Consider the following 22,061-nt stretch of genomic DNA (forward strand, 5'->3'; position numbering starts at 1 on the left):
CTTTTTCTCAGTTTTCAGAAAGATCCTTTTGAGAAATTCTGAGTTGTTGAAGAAATTGTCAGTTGACCATTCATTTATAATCAGGGCCTTGCAGCAGGCAAGGCGAAAGGAAGTGTCAGTTTTATTTTCAGTTTATTTTACAAATCTAAGAGATTCATTCAAATTCCCATAGCTTTGGATGAGCCACATAGACATAATCTCACCTCTGAATTCACTAAACTTCACCCTATCTTTGCATGTATTCTCTTCTAGATAGTTTGGTATCTCTTTAGACAAATTAACAGACTCATGCGGAGTCCAGGATTTAAAGGTTTTGTTGCATTGTAAATAGAAAAACAAGTGTACAACCTTGTTTTCTGTCATTGCCTATCAAGGTCCATCTTATTTAAAAATTTTGTGGGTTATCCAAAACCACCATCGATATTTATATCTTAAAATACATACTGAATTCATCTTTTAACAGTGAAGCTTAGATTACAAAAGGATCTGGTTTTTAATACTCCAAAAAGGAATCTGTCCATGAATAAGTTCCTCTGAATCTCCAGCTCATCAGGAAGCACACAAAACAGTATGAACACAATGGCTATGCTGGCCAATGACATATCTGCATCAGCCTAAATTATGAAGCCCGTCAAGTTAGGCATGGGAAAGCTGTATTTGTCAGCATACAAGTGCCATTCTTAGAAGCACTTGCTTTAAACATGATGTTAATGAATCCTCACCAAAGGGAAAATTTATACTAGATTGATATATATTCCCTCCCCTTTCAGAAGTATTTCCATTTTGATAGCAATGCCTAAAGACCAAAAACAAAACAAAACAAAACAAAAACAAAAAAACAAAATTTAAAGGTGCAACTCTCTAATGGTGGAATTTTAGACTCTGTCAGATGATCAAGAAAAAGGAAAAGAAAAATGCTTAGAATAGGTTTTTGTTCAAAGCCCCCTTAAATCACATCAGAGTGACAGTCTCCTAGTTTGCTGTCTCCCAATTATTTCCCTCTGTATATGGTCTCTTGCTACATGAAAAAATTTGACTTTATTTAAATTACATTTATTGTACAGAGTTTTAACAACATTGAATGGTGTTTTAAGAATAAAATTCATATATAACTCCATGTCAAGCACAGTTGTTGTGTTTTTACATAGCTATAGTTCATTGTGATCAATAAATTCACTTCCTGTGTTTTACACTTGCCGGTATATTCACCCATTCAATAAATATTTATTAAATGCCTACTATGTGCCAGGCACTATTCTAAGGTGTTGGGAATACATCATTGAACAAGACAGACAAAATCCTGATTTTATAGAGCTTACATTCTACTGGAGGGAAGATAGAAATAATATATAATACCTAAAAAAATTGTATATGCTATTTTTTAAAATAATAAAACAGGGTAAGTAGGATTGGCAATGAGGACTAGGAAGGAGGATACAATTAAAAATAGTATAGCTGGGGTAGGCATCCTTGAATAGTGACATTAGAGCACAGACTTGCCAGAGGTTAGTCAGACATGTAGATATCTAGGGAAAGAGACTTCCAGACAAAGAAAAAAGTCAGTGCCAATGACCCTGTGTTGGGAATGTGTCTTGCATATCTGAGGAGCAGCAGGGAGGTCAGTGTGGCTGGGGCAAAGTGAGTGACAGAGAGGGTAGACAAAGATGATGTCAGAGGTAATGAAGGCCAGAAAAATGTAGAGCCTTGTACACCACTGTAAGGGCTTTGGCTTAAATTTATGCAATTTTGGACAAGTGGTTATTCATTATAAGGCTCAGTTTATCTAATCTATGAAATGAGAAGCAATCAACTAAAAAAGAGGTACAACTAATAAACTAATAATGGAAAGGAAATGGAATAATAAACATTAATTAATAAAAAAACAAAGCAAAAAAAGATGAAAGAGAACAAAAAAAGTGGGACAAAGAGAAAACAAATAAAAAGCACATTTAAACTTACCCATAAAGTAATGATGATTACATTAAATGTAAATAGTCTACAAACTCCGATTAAAGAGCAGACTGTTAAATGAATTTTAAAAAGCAAGACTTAACTATATGTTGTCTATAAGAAACACACTTGAAATGTAAACCACAGAGGGGTTCAAAGTAAAAGAATGGGGAGAGATATAGCATACTAAATCTAACAAAATTTCTTTTGAATCTAGGAGTAGTTGTATTAATATAGATTTCAGAGTAAGGAATGTTACCAGGATAAAGAGGGACAATAGTACAATGACAAAAGGGTCCACACATCAATAAAACATAACAATTCTGAAGTATCTGCACCTAAAAACAGAACTTCAAAATAGAGAAAGCAAAAACTTATAAAACTTAAAAGAGAAATAGACAACTCACAAGTATAGTTGGAGATTTCAAAATCCCCTTCTCAGTAATTGAAAGAACAAGTAGACAGGAAATCAGTAAAAAGATGTGAACAACACTATTTGCCAACTTGACCTAACTGACATTTGTAGAACACTGCACTCAAAAAATAGCAAAATAGATTTTTTTTCAAATGCACATGGAATATTTATTTACCAGGATAGGCCATATTCTGAACTATAAAACATTTCAATAAACATAAAAGGATTGAAATTGTCAATGTATATTCTCAGACCTCAATATAATTATAGCAGAAATCAATAATAGAAAGATATCTGGGAAATCCCCCCCAAATATTTGGAAATTATACAGCACATTTCTATACAACCCATAGGTTAATGAAGAAAATCACAAGATTAATTAGAAATTATTTTAAACTAAATGAAAATAAAAACACCAAATATCAAACGTGTGGGATGCAGCCAAGCATATGTATATTATAGCATATAGCATAAAATATGTATATTAGAAAAAAATAAAGATCTCAAATCAAATCTGTTTCCACTATAGGAAACTAGGCACACACACACACACACACACACACACACGAATTAAATGCAAAGAACGCCAAAGAGAGAAAACGTTAAGGATAAGAGCAGACATTAATAAAATTAACAGAAAGAAAAAGATATCAATGAAAGCATAAGCAGTCTCTTTGAAAAAAAAAACAATAAAATTGATAGACTTCTAGTAAAACTAATCAGAAAAAAACAAAGAGAAAAAGTAATTACCAGTATCTGAAATGATATATGAGTTATAACTTCAAATAATACAGACACTAAAATGATAGTAAGAAAATATTTTAAACAACTTTTTTTGGCCAATAAGTTAACAACTTAGATAAAATAACAAATTTGTTGAAAGACACAAACTTCCAAAGCTGACTCAAGAAGAAAAAATAACCTGAATAATCCTATAAATTTTAAGGACTTTGAATTCATAGTTAAAAACCTCCCCTAAAGAATACTCCAAGCCCAGGTAGCTTCACTGGTGGATTCTTCCCAACATTTAAGAAAGATGTAATAACAACTCTATACAACAAACTCTCCCGATGAATAAAAGAGAACATATTCCATCACATTCTATGAGACCAGAGCTGATATGATACCAAAACTAGACAAAACTATTAGAAAAGGGAAAGAAATAAATAAGAAAAAAGAAAACTAGACACCAATATTCCCCCAGGAATATCAGCAAATTGAATCTAGCAATATATAAAAAATAAAGCATTGGGGCGCCTGGGTGGCTCAGTCATTAAGCGTCTGCCTTCAGCTCAAGTCCTAATCCCAGGGTCCTGGGATCGAGCCCCACATCGGGTTCCCTGCTTGGCGGGAAGCCTGCTTCTCCCTCTCCCACTCCCCCTGCTTGTGTTCCCTCTCTCGCTGTGTCTCTCTCTCTATCAAATAAATAAATAAAATCTTTAAAAAAAAAAAAAAGATAAAGCATCATGGTCCCGTGGAGTTTATACAGCAATACAAGGTAGGTTGAACATTTGAAAAACAAAATATAATGTACCATATTAACAGACTAAAAGAAAAATTATATGATCATCTCAATAGAGGCAGGAAAAACATTTGACAAAAATCCACACACTTTTTGATAAAAACGCTCAGCAAACTAGGAATAATAGACAAGGACTTCCTCAATTTGTTAAAAAGCATGTTTGAAAAACCCACAGCTAGCATTATACTTACTGGGTGAAAAACCCTGTAAAATGAAAAACAAGGAAAGGATTCCTCCTCTCAGCACTTTTATTCCCATTATACTGAAGGTCCTTGCCAACAAGGAAAGAAGAAAGAAATAAAAGACAGATTAGAAAGAAAAAGAAAACTTTCTTTGCAACAATATAATGGTCTATGTAGAATATTCTAGTCAATATCAATTTTATTTATATACACTTGCAATAAACAACTGCAAATTTTGATTTAAAAATGCTATTTACAATATCAAGAAAAATATGAAATACTCAGGGATAAATTTTACAGAAGATATACACTGCTACAAAATATTGCTGAGAAAAATTAACGATGATTAATAAGTATAGAGATGTATCATTCTTATGGATTGGAAGACTCAGTACTGTCAGTGTGTCAACCCCTCCCAACTAATACATAGATTCAGTGCAATTCAACTCCAATTCTAGTAAGAACTCTCTTACAATGCTAGTAGAAATGCAAAATATTACAGCCACTTTGAAAGACAATTTGGCAGTTTCATGTAAAGTTAAATATAGACTTACCATATGACCCACCAATTGTACTTCTAGGTATTTACACAAGTAAACTGAAAATTACATTCACACAAAAATCTGTGGCAGCTTTATGTATAATTGTCAAAAGCTGGATGTAGCCAAGTTAATAATAAGACAAACAATTCAATTAAAAGTAGGCAAAAACAACAAAAAAAGAAGGGAATAGGATTTGACCAAATAATACATATGGATGTCAAATAAGCACATGGAAATATACTCCACATCATTAGTCATTAGGGAAATGCAAATTAAAGTCACAAGGAGATACCACTACATACCTAGTAGAAGAGCTAAGATTACAAATATTGACACTGCTAAGTGCTGGCAGTGAACTCACATTATATGGCTGGTGGATATGTGAAATACTTAAGCTACTGAATCAGGAAGTAGTTCCCAAATAATGTTGCTTAAACATTTGCTACAAGTATTTGTATGGACATGTGTTTTCATTTCTCTTGGGTAAATTCATAGGAGTGGAATGGCCCAGAGTACTTTTCTAAGTAGTGGGTGATGGACCACACTGTAACAATATGAGGAAGGAAGTACTTTCCCAGAATTTCCCAGAGTTAGAAAAGAAGAGAGCCGAACAGTGAAAGGCAAGAAAGTGAAGGGTGCTCCCTGCAAAACCAGGCATGACAAGGGACCTGGTGTGGAATGTTGGAAAGGGAACAGCTCCAGATGTGGGTAAAACAAAAGGTCCTGTTCCTTAATATACACTAGGGGTTGTGTTTGGGTCTGAGAGGGGGCATGAGATTCCGTTAAGTTGTAAGCCGGCAATTTTCCCAAATCAGTTCTGGGCCAATAAGCAATATCATAATTGTAATAGAAATGTCAACACCCACAACAGACATGAGATTTTATCCTCCAGAAGATGAGCATGCACACCACTCAACATCCACAAAAACCTGATGTAGTTCCAAGAGCTCTTGCTGCCAAGAGAAGTCTTTCTAGGCTGAGCCAGTCCTAGAGATCCAAAGCCACACAGGAGCTAGTGGGTTGCGTGATGGGACTGGGCACATGCGGGAAACAGTAACTTTACTGGCTAGAGCATAAGGTGTGAAGAGAAAAATGAGATTCAAGGGGTAAATTGAGACCAGACTAAGAAGGGTCCTGACTACTCTCCTTATGATTCTTTTTCTATTGTGTATCTGTAGATAATTATATATTCTAGAATTTCACAGTTCGAAGAATAGAGAGCAACCTTTGTTAATAAATATGTGATTGCATAATCAAAACATTATACAGTGCGGCACAGCTATGTCTAATTATTTTTTAGGGCACATATTGCTGTTGGCATTCATTATAGGCTGTAAGTGCACTCACTAGACCTTACCGTAGGGAATCTGAAAGATTGGCTCTATCTTCTGTATGCACCAGTCCTAAGTTACTATCTGCAAATGATTTAGAAGACAGAACCCAGTCCCCTTTGTGCCTTTGCTCATACTGTTTCCTCTGTCAAGAATATCTGTTCTCTGTGTCCCTCCATACCATATCCTATGGCTTAGTGGTTAGGAAAATGGACTTTAGAGTCAAAGTGTGTCTGGCAACACAAGAGCTCAGTAAATGTTAGCTGTTTCTATTAATACCCATCGTTCAAGCTCAAATGCCAACCCCTTGATACTCCCCCTTGCATGCCCCACATCGCTCCTTCCCAAGCCACAAGGACTCTTTCCTTCCTGAGAAAATCCATATCACTTTGCCAATGTCTAGTTGTTAGCTGGCACTCTGGTAATCTACGTACATTCATTATCTCCCTTGCTAGATAGGGAGCTCCTTGAAGGCAAGGTCCATCTATGCTCCACATTCATGTCCCTCCCTGTGTCTGAGAGGATGCCCTACAGTAGGGGTCACGGTAAGCACCTATGGGTCATGATGTCACAAAAAAGCATGACTTAGCTTTTAAATACATTTCCTGCTCTTAGCCTAAAAGCTGAAATTTGGTAGCATATGAAAGTTAATGACCATTACAAACATGTTTTCCAATGTATCAGGATCCTCCTATTTGGAACTAATCTGCCCTCTCCATACAGAGACCATCCAAAGAAACAATATACAAAGCAATCTGCACGCTCATGCCATGTATGAGAGTTATACTGATTGTACAGAGGTGACAAGGAAAAGCCATTTCGTTTTGTTTTTGCTGAAGAAACATATGACATTCATCAATATAATTTTATGAGATAATTTTAAGAATCTTATATTCTTAAGAAAAATGCTAATTGTTTATTTATTCTAAATTACCAGAGGAAAAATTTATTACTAATTCCTCAATTATTTCATTATGTGGCACTAATAAAAAAAAGTCTTGACATTCCCATTGTGTTTAGCAAAGTATAATGTAATTTAATAAATAATTTTGACTGAAGTGATTATTTACTTAAAACATAGACTATGCAGAAGGATCCTCAAATCATATTTTCCTGGTGCCATATAATAAAACAATTGTGCAATTAGTAATAAACAGCGTGCAAGAATGACATATGTTTTATTTAAAACTTGGGGAACAAAAGCACATCACTTGCGCTTTTTCCAAGCGAACAAAATCCTATGGTATATTAATCAAAGGGGCTGTTTTATGCCTCTGGCAGCAGTGTTTTAAAGTAAACCCTTAATATTAGATCCCAATCCCCAGTTTCAATTTGCTTTCAATGGAAAGGACATTAGAGTTTATAAAATACTCCTTGATTACTTTCTTGAAGGCCTGAAATCTTGACATGTCCGTGACTGGCTCGCACTGCATCAATATACAGTGGTTGAAAGACCAATACCCATCCTGAACATTGCCACGGTGACTTATAGAATCATGCCCTTGAGAAAAGGCCAGAGAGAAAAAAGGAGCGCCAGGCAGTGACAAAAATGAAATAGAACTGTCATCTGGCAGTTCTTCATAGTCCGTCAAGGAAACTATTAAAGATGTACAAGGAGCCACAGAGCGCTTGGGTAAAGCTTGTGAAAGCAGCGCTTCGAGGGCAGGTCCCCGCCTGTGGCCGGGCACGCGGTGAACAGGCGCCAGGGCAAAGGGATGACGCTCCCCATTCCAAGGCGCTGGACAACGAGGAATTTAAAATACATTGTAAAATAATTCTTAAGGACATCCTTTTTTCTAGCAGCAGATATCACGGAGATTATTCCGGGTCTGGTTCAGGAACTGTATTAAGAGCCTGCCTGGGGTTGTTTAAGCCAAGTTCGAGCATCAGTCCGCCCGCTGCCAGTTTGCGGCACCTTTGCCGAACTGTTTAGCTTCTCTGAGCCTCAGTTTCCCCCTCCTCACACACAGGACGTAGGAAATCAGAATCTGTTCTTTACCTTTTCCTTAACACCTGCTCTATTTTCTTATCCAATATTCTGAGGCTCTTTCTGTGTCGCCTTCACTTGAGAGTGGCCTAAAGTCATCAGGTCAGAGCTGCTTTGTTGGCCAACAGCTGGTGTGTATGAAAAAAACTAGCGGGTCCTCATGGAGATCAAGGGGGATTTGGGGGAAACTTCTCCACCTAACCACTCCCCCCCCCCCCACACACACACATATACACATACATTCTACCCTGAGTTCATCCAGATCAATTTTCTCCAGGGAATGTCAGTGTTCCTGAGGCCTTTGCTTATCCCCCAAATTATTCTAATAGAATTTCACTTAGGAAAGGAGGAGTAAATGATGTCACATTCAGGCAGTTAGGAGAGGTATTTGGAGAAGGTGAGGCCTTAGCCTTTTCTTCATATCACCCAACATAGATCCCTGTCACTCAAAAGAGAATTGGAGAAATTACCTAGAAATGGAATAAGCTCAACTATCACGCTATGTAAAACATTGCTGACAAGTATATTTTGTCCCTAAATCTCATTATGATTTGGGATTTAAAATAAGTCATAAGTCATTTTGAATAGGCAAGGCAATAGAAAGATGTAATTAAAAGATTAGATTTAGTCATATGTAGTAATTAAATCCCTAAATGAGTATGAGAATAATGGAAATTCAAATTTAATTGTATTTTTGTTTTGTAAAAAATAAATCACACTTTTTATGGCCATTTAAGCTCAAAATCTCTGTGTGTGTGTGTGGGTGTGGGTGTGTGGGTGTGTGTGTGTGTAGAGAGAAAGAGAGAAGAGAGAGAGAGAAACCACTCTTAACAGGCCTCTCTAGAAGACATTTTACTTCTGGATGCAATTAAAGTATTCATATAATCTAAGAAAAGGAGGAAATTTTTAAAGCCCTTTTTGAGGGTGGGGGATGGAAAAGAGCTTGTCATGATCTCCTTTTCTATCAATGTTTTTACAGTCATTTTAATTCTAGCATGCTATTATTTATCCCAAAGATTTATTTTTTCCATAGAGAGAGTACCATGTCTAGAATAACTTTTGGCTTTTCTTCTAGTGGGGTTTTCATCCTAAGCTACACTATAGTTTAGAGGGCTGTTTGAGAGGTATTTCTTTCATGACTGTCATATCCAGAAAGTGTACTATAGCTTAGAATTTTAAGTGTATTATAGATTTATAACAGTAATGATTTTTACAGTTTCACTAATCCGTCATGCAGATGGGACATATTAGTTTATTCTGGGCTTCACCCATATTCATTTGGCAAGGCCAAACATACACTATTTCAGCCCAAAAGATTTTTTTTCTCATAACACTAAAAGGTATGTTGTAGAGTTCATTTTACTAACTTGGCACCAGATATAACTACAGCAAATAATATAATACCAAAAAATTTTGGTATTCAGTTACAAAAGCATAATATAAAATGAGTAATTTCCTCCTGAGTGGCAGGTATGGAAACCTGCTACGGAATCTAATTTTTTTGAACAGATCATTAGGGGGCCATCACCACAACTGTCACTAAATACCTTTCCTAGTGACACAAAGCTTGTGCATTTAAGAAAATGGCCTCTTAACAAAAGAAACTGATACTGCCCTCTGGAAATTTACTTTTCAAAGGGATGTGAGACAATAGGCATACATAGCATTTAATTCACATATTACAGTTTTGGGGTTTTTTGGGGGTAGGATAGTGCTTTTAAATATGTTTCTTTTATTTTCATTCCCCACTTAATGTAATCCATAAACTCTTTTTCTGCTAAGACAATACAAAGCAAATTGTTCCTGACTGCTCATTGTGACCAAAAGGAGGGCCAGATACATATAAGTAATTAGCAAACTTATAGAGACCATTGTTCATTTCAATGATCACCTAACACTGGAGTTTGTATTTGTTCATAATCTTGCCCAGTTCCACACTATGCTGCAAATTGTATGTGTGTGGTAATAATAAAGTAATGAGGATGAGAAGGAGAAAGAGGAGTAATAGGCAATGTGCAGGTATTCTACATGTGTAATCATATTTAGTATTTATGAAAACAGTATGAAAGAAATACTACTATTTTCCCCTTTTTACAAATGTGGAAACTGAGCCACAGCAAGTAACGTGTGTGAGGTCTCGTAACTGGTAAGCAGCAGAATTAGGATTTGAACCCCAGTCTGTTGGACTCTAGAGCTTGTGCTCCTTTCCTACATTACAAATTGGAGATACGAGAAATGCACACATAGGTGGGTTCACAAATATGGCCGCAGAGCTCTCCAGACCAATTCTATGATATAAACATCGGACTGGAACCATGCATTCTTATGTTAATGATGTAATGTGGATAATTACTGTAAAGCTGATTTACAAAATAAGAGCGTGATATAAGTTGGTATTATTGCAAGAAAATGTTTAAAGAAGGTGGAATCTGAGAATGAGCAAAATCCAGATGAGCTGCGATTGTGGAGTCCAGAAAAAAGTGTGAATATAGGCACATGTGTGCAAGTTGGACATATAGGTCTTTGGGGAAAACACAGCTGTAAAACTGCCTTAAATTACCCCAATCTGGATCATATTTTAATTTAACCCCAAATATTGCGTGGGATATACTTATGTTAAAAAAATTGTTATTTATCTGATATTTAAATTTACCTGGACAGCTGGTATTTTTATTTGCTAAATCTGAGAACCCTACATAACACTTAAATTTACCTGATTTTTTTTTTTTGCACTGTCTAGCCTCCCCTACCCCCATGTTAGAATATATGCTCCTCCAAGCAGGAATCTCACTTTTCCTGTTCTCCCGTCTACCCCCAATATTTATAATAGTGCCTGGCACTCACAGATGCACAATAGATGCTTGTGAATGAAAAGGAAAAAGGCTTTTTCACTAAGTATTTAATTCCAAAGTTGACAATTTGAAAGCTGAGGGACAAAAAATAAAAAATAAAAAGAAGAAAGAAAGAAAGAAAGAAAAGAAGAAAGAACAAAAGAAAGAAAGAAAGAAAAGAAAGAAAGAAAGAAAGAAAGAAAGAAAGAAAGAAAGAAAGAAAAAGAAAGAAAGAAAGAAAGAAAAAGAAAGAAAGAAAGAAAAGAAAGGAAAGAAAGAAAATTAAGATTGGATTGAGGAATGAGGGATGAGGTACAGAGAGGCAGTAAGCATAAAAATATAAACCTAAGTAAACTGAAAAGGAGAAAATGCACCACACTTTTGGAGGGGCTTTGGAGAGGAGGAACGGGAGGAAGGGGAGGGAAGAAAACAGTTCTTGGCAGAGATAGGGAAAGGTAAAGGGAACAATATCAGTTTGTTTTAATAATTTTACTGAAACCACAATGCAAAATCTATAGAATTTTGGTTAAGGATTACACTTTTTAAAAGAGAAAGAGAGAGGCCCTCCTAAAATACTATGGAACATGATGTAGATGGAAAATGACATGAATAGCAACAGATGTTCTCCTTATAACTCTTTTTTTTTTTCCAAAATACCAAAATGGATTAGAAATGTGCAAAACAAAAGAGTCAAACTAACCCAAATTCTTCTAATTCTCTAATTGCAGAAACAGGGCTGTAACCAATTTTACTTTTTTTTTTAGTTTAAAAAAGGGGAATAATTTTATCCAGACTAGTACTTCCATCTTTCAGCCTATGAAATATAATATAGTAGAGTTACTCTTAACTAAAAAGTCAAATTTCAGTTGAGTACACATTTAGGCTCTTTAAACAATGATTTTACAGATGAATTTAGAGGTTTCATGACAAAAATTGAGTAGTGCAGACTTTTCCTAATTCATTAATTTGAAAAACCAAATTCCTTTAAACTATTTCTCTCATAGTGTTTTCTTACATATTTGGCACCTGCCATTCTTCATTTATAGGAGAATCTAGCATAAGATGGCATCTGATTTAGCACAAAATGGTACATTACACAATTTTAGCTTGATATATCAACATTTTATGATGTTCAGTAAATGCCCTCATGATTTCCAGATGTCTCACCACCTGAATCAGATTTAAATCATGGTGAAATCTTTGATACAGACGCTTGAGAAATAAAAAGGAACACATATGTTCAAATATATCATCTTAGCCCAAGCTTAAAGAAAAACTTCTCTCTGGCCAGGTTGCCAATTTCAAAATTCTCTTAAAACTATCCTCCACAATGGAAGTGTATCCTACCCTCTCCTGTTGGTGTAAGTATAGCAACGTTTGCCTCCCTTGTCCCTGGGGTCCACCAATGGGATTAGTAATGCTTACTGTCATGAGCACTACTGGTAGACAGAAGTGACAACTCAATTAAATCAAATTACCAAATAACTCTTGGACAATGAGCTCATGTAAGATAGGTGCTCCAGGTTGAAAGGGGTGATGAATACAAACCCTGCCTTCAAGGAGCTCAGAGCCCAGTTAGCAAAATGACAGGTAAACATGACCAGGTTAACTTATTACAATATTTAATGAAGTATCAACTGAAGAGACAGTGAAAAGATAGACATATATGCAGGTCGACAAAAATTGAGGCAGAAAAGAGTCGGCCACGTAAGGGGAAAGATAATGGCAGAAGGAGAAATACAAGAAAAAAGCTGAGAAGAGAAGGAAAACATCCAGCCCCTGCCTTCCCATGTGTTACAATATTCATTGTCTAATTCCAGCTAGTTGGTTTATAAATTGAAGTGTGTATCTTTGTTTTATTATTGCTTTTGGTCAGTACTACACAGAACCAGTCTATACACTAAAACTATATAACAAAATAAATTATAAAGATCAACCTTGTATCTTCCTAAATCCAGAAGAGACTCAGAAACGCAGTAGATGCTTGATAAATGTTGAATTTGTTAATTAGTTATCTAAATGATGAAATATTATTATTGGTCTAGGAGTGAAGCTATGATCCAGACATGTATACATTATATAGAATTTCCTAAAGCATATTCTGTAAGATATTAATTCAGTTAAATGTACTACTGGGGGCAGGGAGGCAGTTTCTGAATTGAAATATATTGAGGAAGCATACCTACTCATACTCTCTTCTTAGATATGCACAGTGCTTGTTAATGTTAAGAGTTTGAATTGTTTTCTAGTTCCAAAGTGGAAAAAAAAATTGTCATGCAGCTAAGACACTTGAAATTTAAAAATATGCACTAGCCTTGGTACAAATAAAATAGGGAAGAGAAGCATTTCATACAACATCAATCTGATTTACATATAATTATTTGATTGGTAATATTTTATGGGCAATATGGTCACTTTATAGCATTCAAGGAACATACAAATCATGGAGATCAGGAAGTCAGTCATTTTTGGCTTTAAAGCATTCCATCTTATGCCTAAAATAAATTTTTGAGTTAATACAAATTTTAAAATGGCAAAGGATATGTCCAAGTGGAGCTCTCATGTACTATACGTATATGTGTACTATACATATATTTACAACAGTCAACCCATCTAGGCACATCTAGCTAATTTGGATAATAACAATAAAGTATCAAATTCACCATCTAGCACAAGTGTATGTGGGGCGATACTCAACATCATATGAACTTAAATAGTGTTCTGCAAAGCAGGTCAGAACAGTCCTGATCATAGTGGTAAAAAGTCAAAAAGTCACTTCTCCCGCCTTATAAATTATGTGAGGGAAGTCTTGCATTTAAGCTCTGTTGTGATTGAGTCTGCTATTTAGATACTTTCAATTATCCTTTTGATTTCTGGAAACTCGATATGTTGTAGTCGACAACTATGCACAAGCTTTTAAATAAATTACAAATTACTGGTTAAATGTTCAATTGTAAGTGATTGTGGGTCATGGGGCATAATAGTTCAATGAGTGCGATAGACTCAGCTTTTGGTTATCTGTAGTATTTAACTAGTTGGTGAGAGATCCATATCTTTTTATTTTTGTATCCTCTGACCCCCAGCCCAGTGCTTGTCATTACTTGTTTTGAGAAACTTTTCAAAAAGTGTGATTCTTTTGATGTATTAATAAACAAACCATGTTTGTTTTGATTTTGCATTCCCAGTGCCCAGATCAAGGCTAGGTATATACTAGGTGCTCAGTAAATAGTCGTATTTAACAATGAATGTTAATCAAAGAGCTACTTCAGACTACCCATCTCTTAATATTAGATAGCAGTGGTAACAGTGCTTTGTCATCACAGCATCCTCCTGGGTTAATTAGAACCTCAGGAGACCCTATGTCTAAGTTGTTTAACTGATATATTTTAGGATTGTAGAAAATGTCTGTGGAATTTCCATAATAACCATCTGCAAATCCCTACCTCTGCTTGACTATTTAGAAAGGCTGAAAACACAGTATTAGATAACATCCCAGTATCTTTTCTTTTTAGATTTTATTTATTTATTTACTTTAGAGAGAGAAAGAGTATGTGTGTATGTGTGTGGAGGGGTGGCAGAGGAGAAGGGAGAGAGACAAGCAGACTCCCCGCTGAGCAGAGAGACAACACAGAACTCTGGCTTGGGCTCACAACCCTGACATCATGACCTAAGCCAAAACCAAGAGTTGGATGCTTAACCAACTGAGCCACCCAAACGCCCCTACGTCCCAGTGCCTTAAGACAATGTTTACCAACTTTAATCATTAGTGGACCAACACCATGACTGCTCAATCCCAAAACTCCAGAGCATCTTACAATTGCAATTGAAAGTCATATGGCCTGAGTGGATTGCCATAGCACTTCCTATGTTATGCTTATTCTAAGCACTATTATCCATAAAATGCACTGAGTTCAACAAACTTTTATTAAATAAATATTTCCTATGTGCCAGACATCATCCACTAAAAGTAACTATAACTGACAGAGCATTTCTTCTTAGGAACTTCTAGAGTGGATAAATTTTAAAAATGTAATATGTCATTAGGGGATACATGAGCTATATTTCACCATAATAGTGCAACATAACAAAACACTCCAATACTGAGTGTCTTAAAAATAATACGCACTTATTTCCTTCATGAATCTGGGGGTCATTTATTTAGGGCTTGGCTGTTCAGCTCCTCTAGTCTCCATTGAATTTGTTCACATATGGCCGAAAGTCAGCCATCTGTGGGCTGGTCTAGGACACTCTAGCTGGGATCACTAGGGTGATTCATTCCTACTCCATGCACCTTGTCCTCCAGCATGGATTCATAGAAATTGCAGAAGAGTAATAAACAGAAATGAGCACAAGCTTTTTCAAGTTTCTGCCTGCATCATATCTGCTAACATCCCATTGGCCAAAGCAAGTCCTATCCAAACCCAGTGCCAGAATGAGAGAGATTACAAAATCAAATAGCGAAGTCTACAGGTACTAGATGGGATGACAAATGGGGGCCATCTCTTCAGTTTACTACTGGGCATAACAACTATGGAGAAACACAAAGCAGGGTAAGGGGATAGAGAGGGAAGGGGCCAAATTGGGTGACATTTGTGTGCAGAGACTTGAATTCAATAAGTGAGAGAGCCAGGTGGATAGATAGAAAAGAGAATTCTAGATAGGGAAAGGAAAAGGAACTCCAAAGGCCCCGAAACTAATATATATTCAGCATGGTTGAGAAACAGCAAGGAAGCTGGGGCAGAGAGAAAGGAAGAGAGTGGTAGAAGATGGAATCAGACAAGCAGCCAAAGGGAAGACCTAGTAGGGCCTATGGGCGATGGCAAGGATGGGGCAAGGCTTTAATTATGGATGAGGTGGGAAGCCTCTGGAAGATTTCCAGCTGACAAAATCAGTATCTAACATTGAATGACAGAATCTAACTTGGGTTTTTAAAGCTTCCTTCTGATTCCCATAAGAAGGAGCAATGGCAGGGAGGCAAGGGTAGAAGCAGAGACATCAGTTAGGAGAGTATGGTCTTAATTTAGCAGTGACATCATGGTGGATGGGTCATGAGTATAGTGTGATGACAGTGAGATGGGGTACTGGACATTTCTAAGGTACTATTAACAAGATTTGCTAAACCCTCAGGTTTGGTGTGCTAGTTGACATTACAACACACACATAACATACATATATTCAATCACTCGTTAAAATATGTACATATTTAAAACAAAAAATGTTCATCTTTGTAGCACCTAAAGTCATCTCCTGTGCCTCCAGACGGTGGTCTGTGAGAACCATACTTTAGGAAATCCTGTTTTGCCTTTAGACAAACATTTAGATTAGTCACTCAAGTTAAAACTCCAAAAATGAAATAAATGGTCAAGGACTCTTGGATTAAAAGGTCACAGACTGGGCGCCTGGGTGGCTCAGTCGTTGAGCGTCTGCCTTCGGCTCGGGTCATGATCCCAGGGTCCTGGGATCGAGTCCAACATCGGGCTCCCTGCTCTGCGGGAAGCCTGCTTCTCCCTCTCCCACTCCCCCTGCTTGTGTTCCTGCTCTCGCTATGTCTCTGTCAAAAAAATAAAATCTTAAAAAAAAAGGTCACAGACTCTTAAATGTTCTTGGTGACTCAAAACAGAAACTCAAAATAGATGACACTTTTATTTTATTAGAACCTTGCAGAAGAAGAGTTCTCTTTTCCTCCTTCACTGAGAAAGCAGATGTTTTCTTTGTTAATTTAATCACAGAAATTTCTGGGACTGGGGCACCTGGGTGGCTCAGTCGTTAAGCGTCTGCCTTCGGCTCAGGTCCTGATCCCAGGGTCCTGGGATCGAGACCCGTGTCGGGCTCCCTGCTGGGTGAGAAGCCTGCTTCTCCCTCTCCCACTCCCCCTGCTTGTGTTCCCTCTCTTTGTGTCTCTCTCTGTCAAATAAATAAAAATCTTTAATAAAAAAAAAAGAAATTTCTGGGATTGATTCCTCACATCAGGAAATTTTTCTCAAATGCTTAATAACCTAGATTTTATTTCCTTGGTGTATTATGTTGGTAAGCAACGAAGCGGCCCATGAGTTTTTTCTTGTAGGAATAAAGGCACACACAAGTGTGAAAGTTATAAGCACCTACTGCTGTTGGGAAGGTGCTATGTCAACACAAAGAGAACAGAGTACTGCCCCCTCCCCCTAAAAATTACAAGAATCTAAATATGTTTTATTCTTGCCGTCACTTTACTTTATTAAAATGAAAAGTAGTGTTCACAGGTATTAAATTCTCATTTTGCCCCAGAAAAAAAAAGTGAAATTTTCTGCAAAAATTATAAATTTCCACAGCAGCAACTTCATAAAAATGTATGATCTTGCCCCTCAGGGTGCCTCCTCACTTGTTTGAAATGAAAAGCTGTTTGTACTCATGGTTGGAAATACACACATCAGGAAAAATTAATCATGCAAATATTTGCAAAGCGGGAACAGTAATTGTTGGGAGCCTCTGCAGTGAGCTGCCGCACAATACCACAGATAACAATGCTGGGAGAGAAGGCCAAAGGACAACCCATTTGAACAAAGCCAGGACAGAAGCCCCATCGATGGACTGACAGTACTATCAAAAACATCCTGGATCTGCTCCCTAAGAAACTAAGTTTTGACAGTCATATTGCCAAATATCATCAGAGATAAAATAGGGTTTTTTTTTTATTTTTTTAAGGTTTTATTTCTTTATTTGAGAGAGAGAGAGAGAGCACGAGCAGGGGGAGAGGCAGAGGGAGAGGGAGAAGTAGCCTCCTGGCTGAGCAAGAAGGCCAATTCAGAGCTCGATCCCAGGACCCTGAGATCATGACCTGAGCAGAAGGCAGATGTTCAACCGACTGAGCCACCCAGGTGCCCCGATAAAATAGTTTTTATTAAACATCTGCAAATGGTACAATGGTAGGCAAGATTTAGAAATTAGGACTGGCATTTCTTGTGGAGGGCAGCTATTTGCTCCATCCACGTTCTTCCCATCTTTATCTAAGGAATATTATTATAAGGCTTCAGATTTATTTTGCTTTATAGTTTACAAAGGGGAGGAGGGGTACTGTTTTTATTTTTTGTAAGTCAATGCTAATGTTAGTGGGAATTCTAAGTATAATGTCATGTAACTGTCATGACATGAAAGGATAAAATAGTTGACTTTCCATTGGAAGAGTATGACCAAGATTATTGGGAAGGGACTTGCTGAGTCATATGACGGCTCTGTGTGTGAGCTGGAACATGAGACTGGATCTCTCTGCATGCTGGGCATGAGACTTGCTTATAGCCCAACCAACTCCTTATGTGTATCTCTGCCTACAGCTCTCTACCATCCCTCTGTTTATAAGGGATGGAAGGAGAAAGATAGCAAATCAGAGGCCCCTAATACAACTGACTACATAATGAGTGGGGCTCAGTGCAAAAGGAAGATGTGGGGCTTTTTGTGCAAAAATTCTTAAAGAATCTCAAGATGGAAACAGTGGATCATTAAGCAAGCATGGGCCCTGTATGGCTGAACAGGGAGGTCACAGACCCATGAAGTTAGTTTTGATTCCTAATATAAGAAGTATAGGCTTCAGTGCAAGAATTTAATGACACCCTTTTGATACTCAGGCCAAACTGCTAATAGGACATCTCTTGCCTGGAAGGAGGGGACTGGGGGCTCACTCATACAGGTGGGTTCAAGACATAAATATTTAATAGGGCTTTCTGGATTGGGTGTTTTGAGAATTATAGAATCTTTGTGCTGTCTTTTAATTTCCCATTTAAAATGGCCATCTTGAGAAGAGGTAAAAGCCAGCATTAAATCTGCTAACCATTAGGAGTCTTTTGACTCCTATTAGAAATTTGAAGGCCACGAGCACTTGCTAAGTCACCCAACAGCCTCAGTTGCATGGGTGGTCTTGGCAGCATCAATGACATGCCCAAGAGGCTCATGCTAAGACCCTCTGATTCCCTCTGATCCTGGATTTTCTCATCTTCAGTAATTTTATGTAAACATCTATTATCCACTTCAGATAGGTGTCACAAAGAAGGCATGAGAAATTACCAGAAATAATACAATTCAATCACTCAAAGAAAAGTAAATAAAATGACAGAACAGGCAAAAAGAGAATGGTACTTTAGGTATAGGCTTTTTGTTGAACTGCCTCCTGTTTTCTGATTTTCGTTTAGTGATGATCCAGGAGGATTTCCTGAGCATCCAAACCACTACCCACCACTATAGAGTATATCCAACAATTATAGTGATTGCTGCTTACAGTGATCATGCTTTCTTGATGTGATGAAAGTCTGCCAATTTTTGAAGTAAGAGAGAAAAAGATACTTTGGTTTTTTGTGATGAATCAATAGTCAAAAATAAGACATGCTTTCTCAATCAGGTGCCCCTTCATCTAGCCAATCAGCTCAGGAACACCAATATTCTCACCTAAAACTCAGATAAATAAGAGATGAGATGTTCCTCTCATCTTCCTACTTGTTACTCAGTGTATCTTCAAGACTGACCACGGTGACCAAGTTGTGCTGTTTTCACCCAGGAAGGAGGGGGAGGAAACTGCATGAACTTGCCCTCACCTTCAGCATGGGTGACCCTCTGATTGTAGTATCAGATGGATTCTAAACAGTCAACTCTCCATTATCTGCACTGTCAATCCTCTAGTGTTAATCCTGCTTTCGTGTTCTGCCAGAATATTTAAGCTTGATATGCAGGCACAATGAACTATCTTTTGTTTATTTTTACATCCTAATGCAGCCAGCCAACACAGCAGGAGGACGTCAAACGCCCACACTCAATTACCTTCTCCAACTTGGGAAAGGAAGGTGTGAAAAGTAAATATTCAACTCCAGGAGAAAAATCAAGTTTTATTTAAGTTGATTCATCATATGAACTCTTGAACTCTAGTTTTTGGCACAGAGTAGGGAGCAGGGAACAACTCTGTGTAAGGAGTAGAGTGGAGTAGAACTTTCAGCTTCTCTGACCCACATCAGGTCATCCCCATACGGCTTCGTGATGGAATTTGTTGTATAGGCATGACCCCTGCCAAAAGAACAGGGCTGACTCCAGAAATGATGGACAGCAAGAAAGAAGTCACAATATCTTGGATACTGTTAATTCCACAAGCATAACTATCAGGAACCTCCAAGACACTATACATGAAAATTGTATTGCATCTGATCTTCACTTCATTAAGCTTGCAGAAAATCTCTTTTTGCTGAATATCACTTATTTCAGCTTGTTTTAACTCTTCATAAGATACAGGTCTGAGTGCGCGGGGGGGGGCAATGTAAAGCTAAAGGCAGTCAAAATGAAAGCAGCCGCAGCCTCAGTGTGCATCTCCCACATGAGTAAACACCACACCAGCAGCTCCTGTTTTTTAAAACTACAGAAGACATAGGATTATGGGCTCTTTCTGCAATGATTGCTCAGAAGTTTGGAACTTAAATGTCTACCACTGATTCAAAGTGTTATAAATTCCCAGAACATCAGGCCATTCCTTGTAATTGAGAACACCTGTGATGTCAAATGCACATTCTGAAACTATGTGATCCTGCTCCCTTCCAATTAGCTAAATAATCCAAAAAATACATAGATAGACATTGCCTGTCAGAGGCTCTCATCCAGGAAGAAAACTAAGTGTCGCACCATTACGAAGCCTGCCTTTATCCTCACCAGTTTAAGTGGGAACACCAGAAATCCATTTAAATTTTGGTATCTTATTGATTAACTAAATTAACTGATTTCTGAAGGATTTTATATCTAGAGGGGGAATGTCAAATTGCCCCAAGGAAGGGCAGATCAAATCACAGAAGACAATGTCATTAGTCTAAAATGTCATGCTCATTGCCTTGTTCTTCTCACCCACTGCTACTGATGAGACAATACATTTTTCAAATTTGCAAAAAAAAGCAGAGACAACGTTAATCATCCAAACTAGACCCTTCGACTGCAGAGCTGAACTGTCCTACAGGCGATGCTGCAGACTTCTGAAAAGTTCAGGGATCTCTCTAATTAACAGTCTAAAGGGAAAAGAGAGGATTTAATACTTTATTTTGACAATCCCAAAACATCAGTGGTATGGCCATAGCTCTTGGCATCACTGGGACTGCACACCTACCTACTCTATCTTGTTAGGAACTTTTTGGTCTTTCATATGACAATGACTTGCAATGTGTAGTCACTGTCTCCTGGCAGGGAGTAAGGCGGGGAGAGAGGGAAAAAAGCCCAGCAATTACTGTGCAATACTCAAATCTGCCTGCCAACAGAAGAACAGTGATTTGTGAGACACATCAAGAGGTGCTGGCAAGATCAATCTTCGGAGATCCCTCTGATAGAGGAATAATGAGTTGACAAAGACCAATGTTCAGTTGGGTCCAAGCCCAATAAGATTACTGTTCAGCATCATCAATATTGTCTCTGTTTGGAACTGACACAATCAGACTGGAACCAATTGTATTTTCCACAGCACTGTCACACATGATTTTTAACTTTGGCTCACAACTCTGTAGAGGAGCTTGCAGATGTTGGCAGATTTTTGCTAACTTACGGATGTCATTATTAAGTAGGAGTTGCACCCCACAGTAATTTGTGGTTCTGCAGTGTTTCTCTGAGGTCTGTATATTGAAGAGAGAAGACAAGGAGGAAGAGAAGGAGGAGATGAGAGATTAACAAGAGGGATTTTTCTGTTTAGGCTCCTCCTTTTGTTTTTTGTTTTTCGTTTTTGTTTTTTTTTTTTAGTGTAATGACCAAATACCATATATAAATGGATAGGCTAGTCCTTAGCTTCAGCTTAATTTTAGATGGGGATCAAAGATTTTTACTGAAACACAGAATCATGAAAATTTTTCTGCTATGAAACATAAAATTGTTATGTTTCACCATCAAAAGACAGAGGGTATATGTAGATGGCTCTGTATAGAAAATATTAGAAGTTGTTCAAGGAGTTGGAAAATCTAATAAGCAATTTGATTTTTAAACAATCCCTGCAGTCTCCTCCAGAGTGTTTTATAAGTCATTATTCCCACCACAGAAAGCTATCAACTTTGTATTTCATGAGATCCATTTGGGCCTTTAGCCTTGCCCATATGGGCGTCCTAGGCCTGATATTAGCTTACTGATCAAGTTATCCAGGAATACAATGTGGCTCATGGTCATAGAATTAAATGCTGAAAAATGCAACAAGGGGCAGGGGCTGGATTTCTCTTTTGCCGCAAGTATACATAACAATGGCTCTGCTGTATTTTCCCCATTGAGATCCATCTAAATGTAAATTTTGTGCTAAGTAAGTACCCTAGAAAGACAATTAAATTTGCAGTGCAG

Source organism: Mirounga angustirostris, unplaced genomic scaffold, assembly GCF_029215605.1.
Source record: "Mirounga angustirostris isolate CCGP_5_RB_7025 unplaced genomic scaffold, mMirAng1.0.hap1 SCAF_9, whole genome shotgun sequence".
Classification (NCBI taxonomy): Eukaryota; Metazoa; Chordata; class Mammalia; order Carnivora; family Phocidae; genus Mirounga; species Mirounga angustirostris.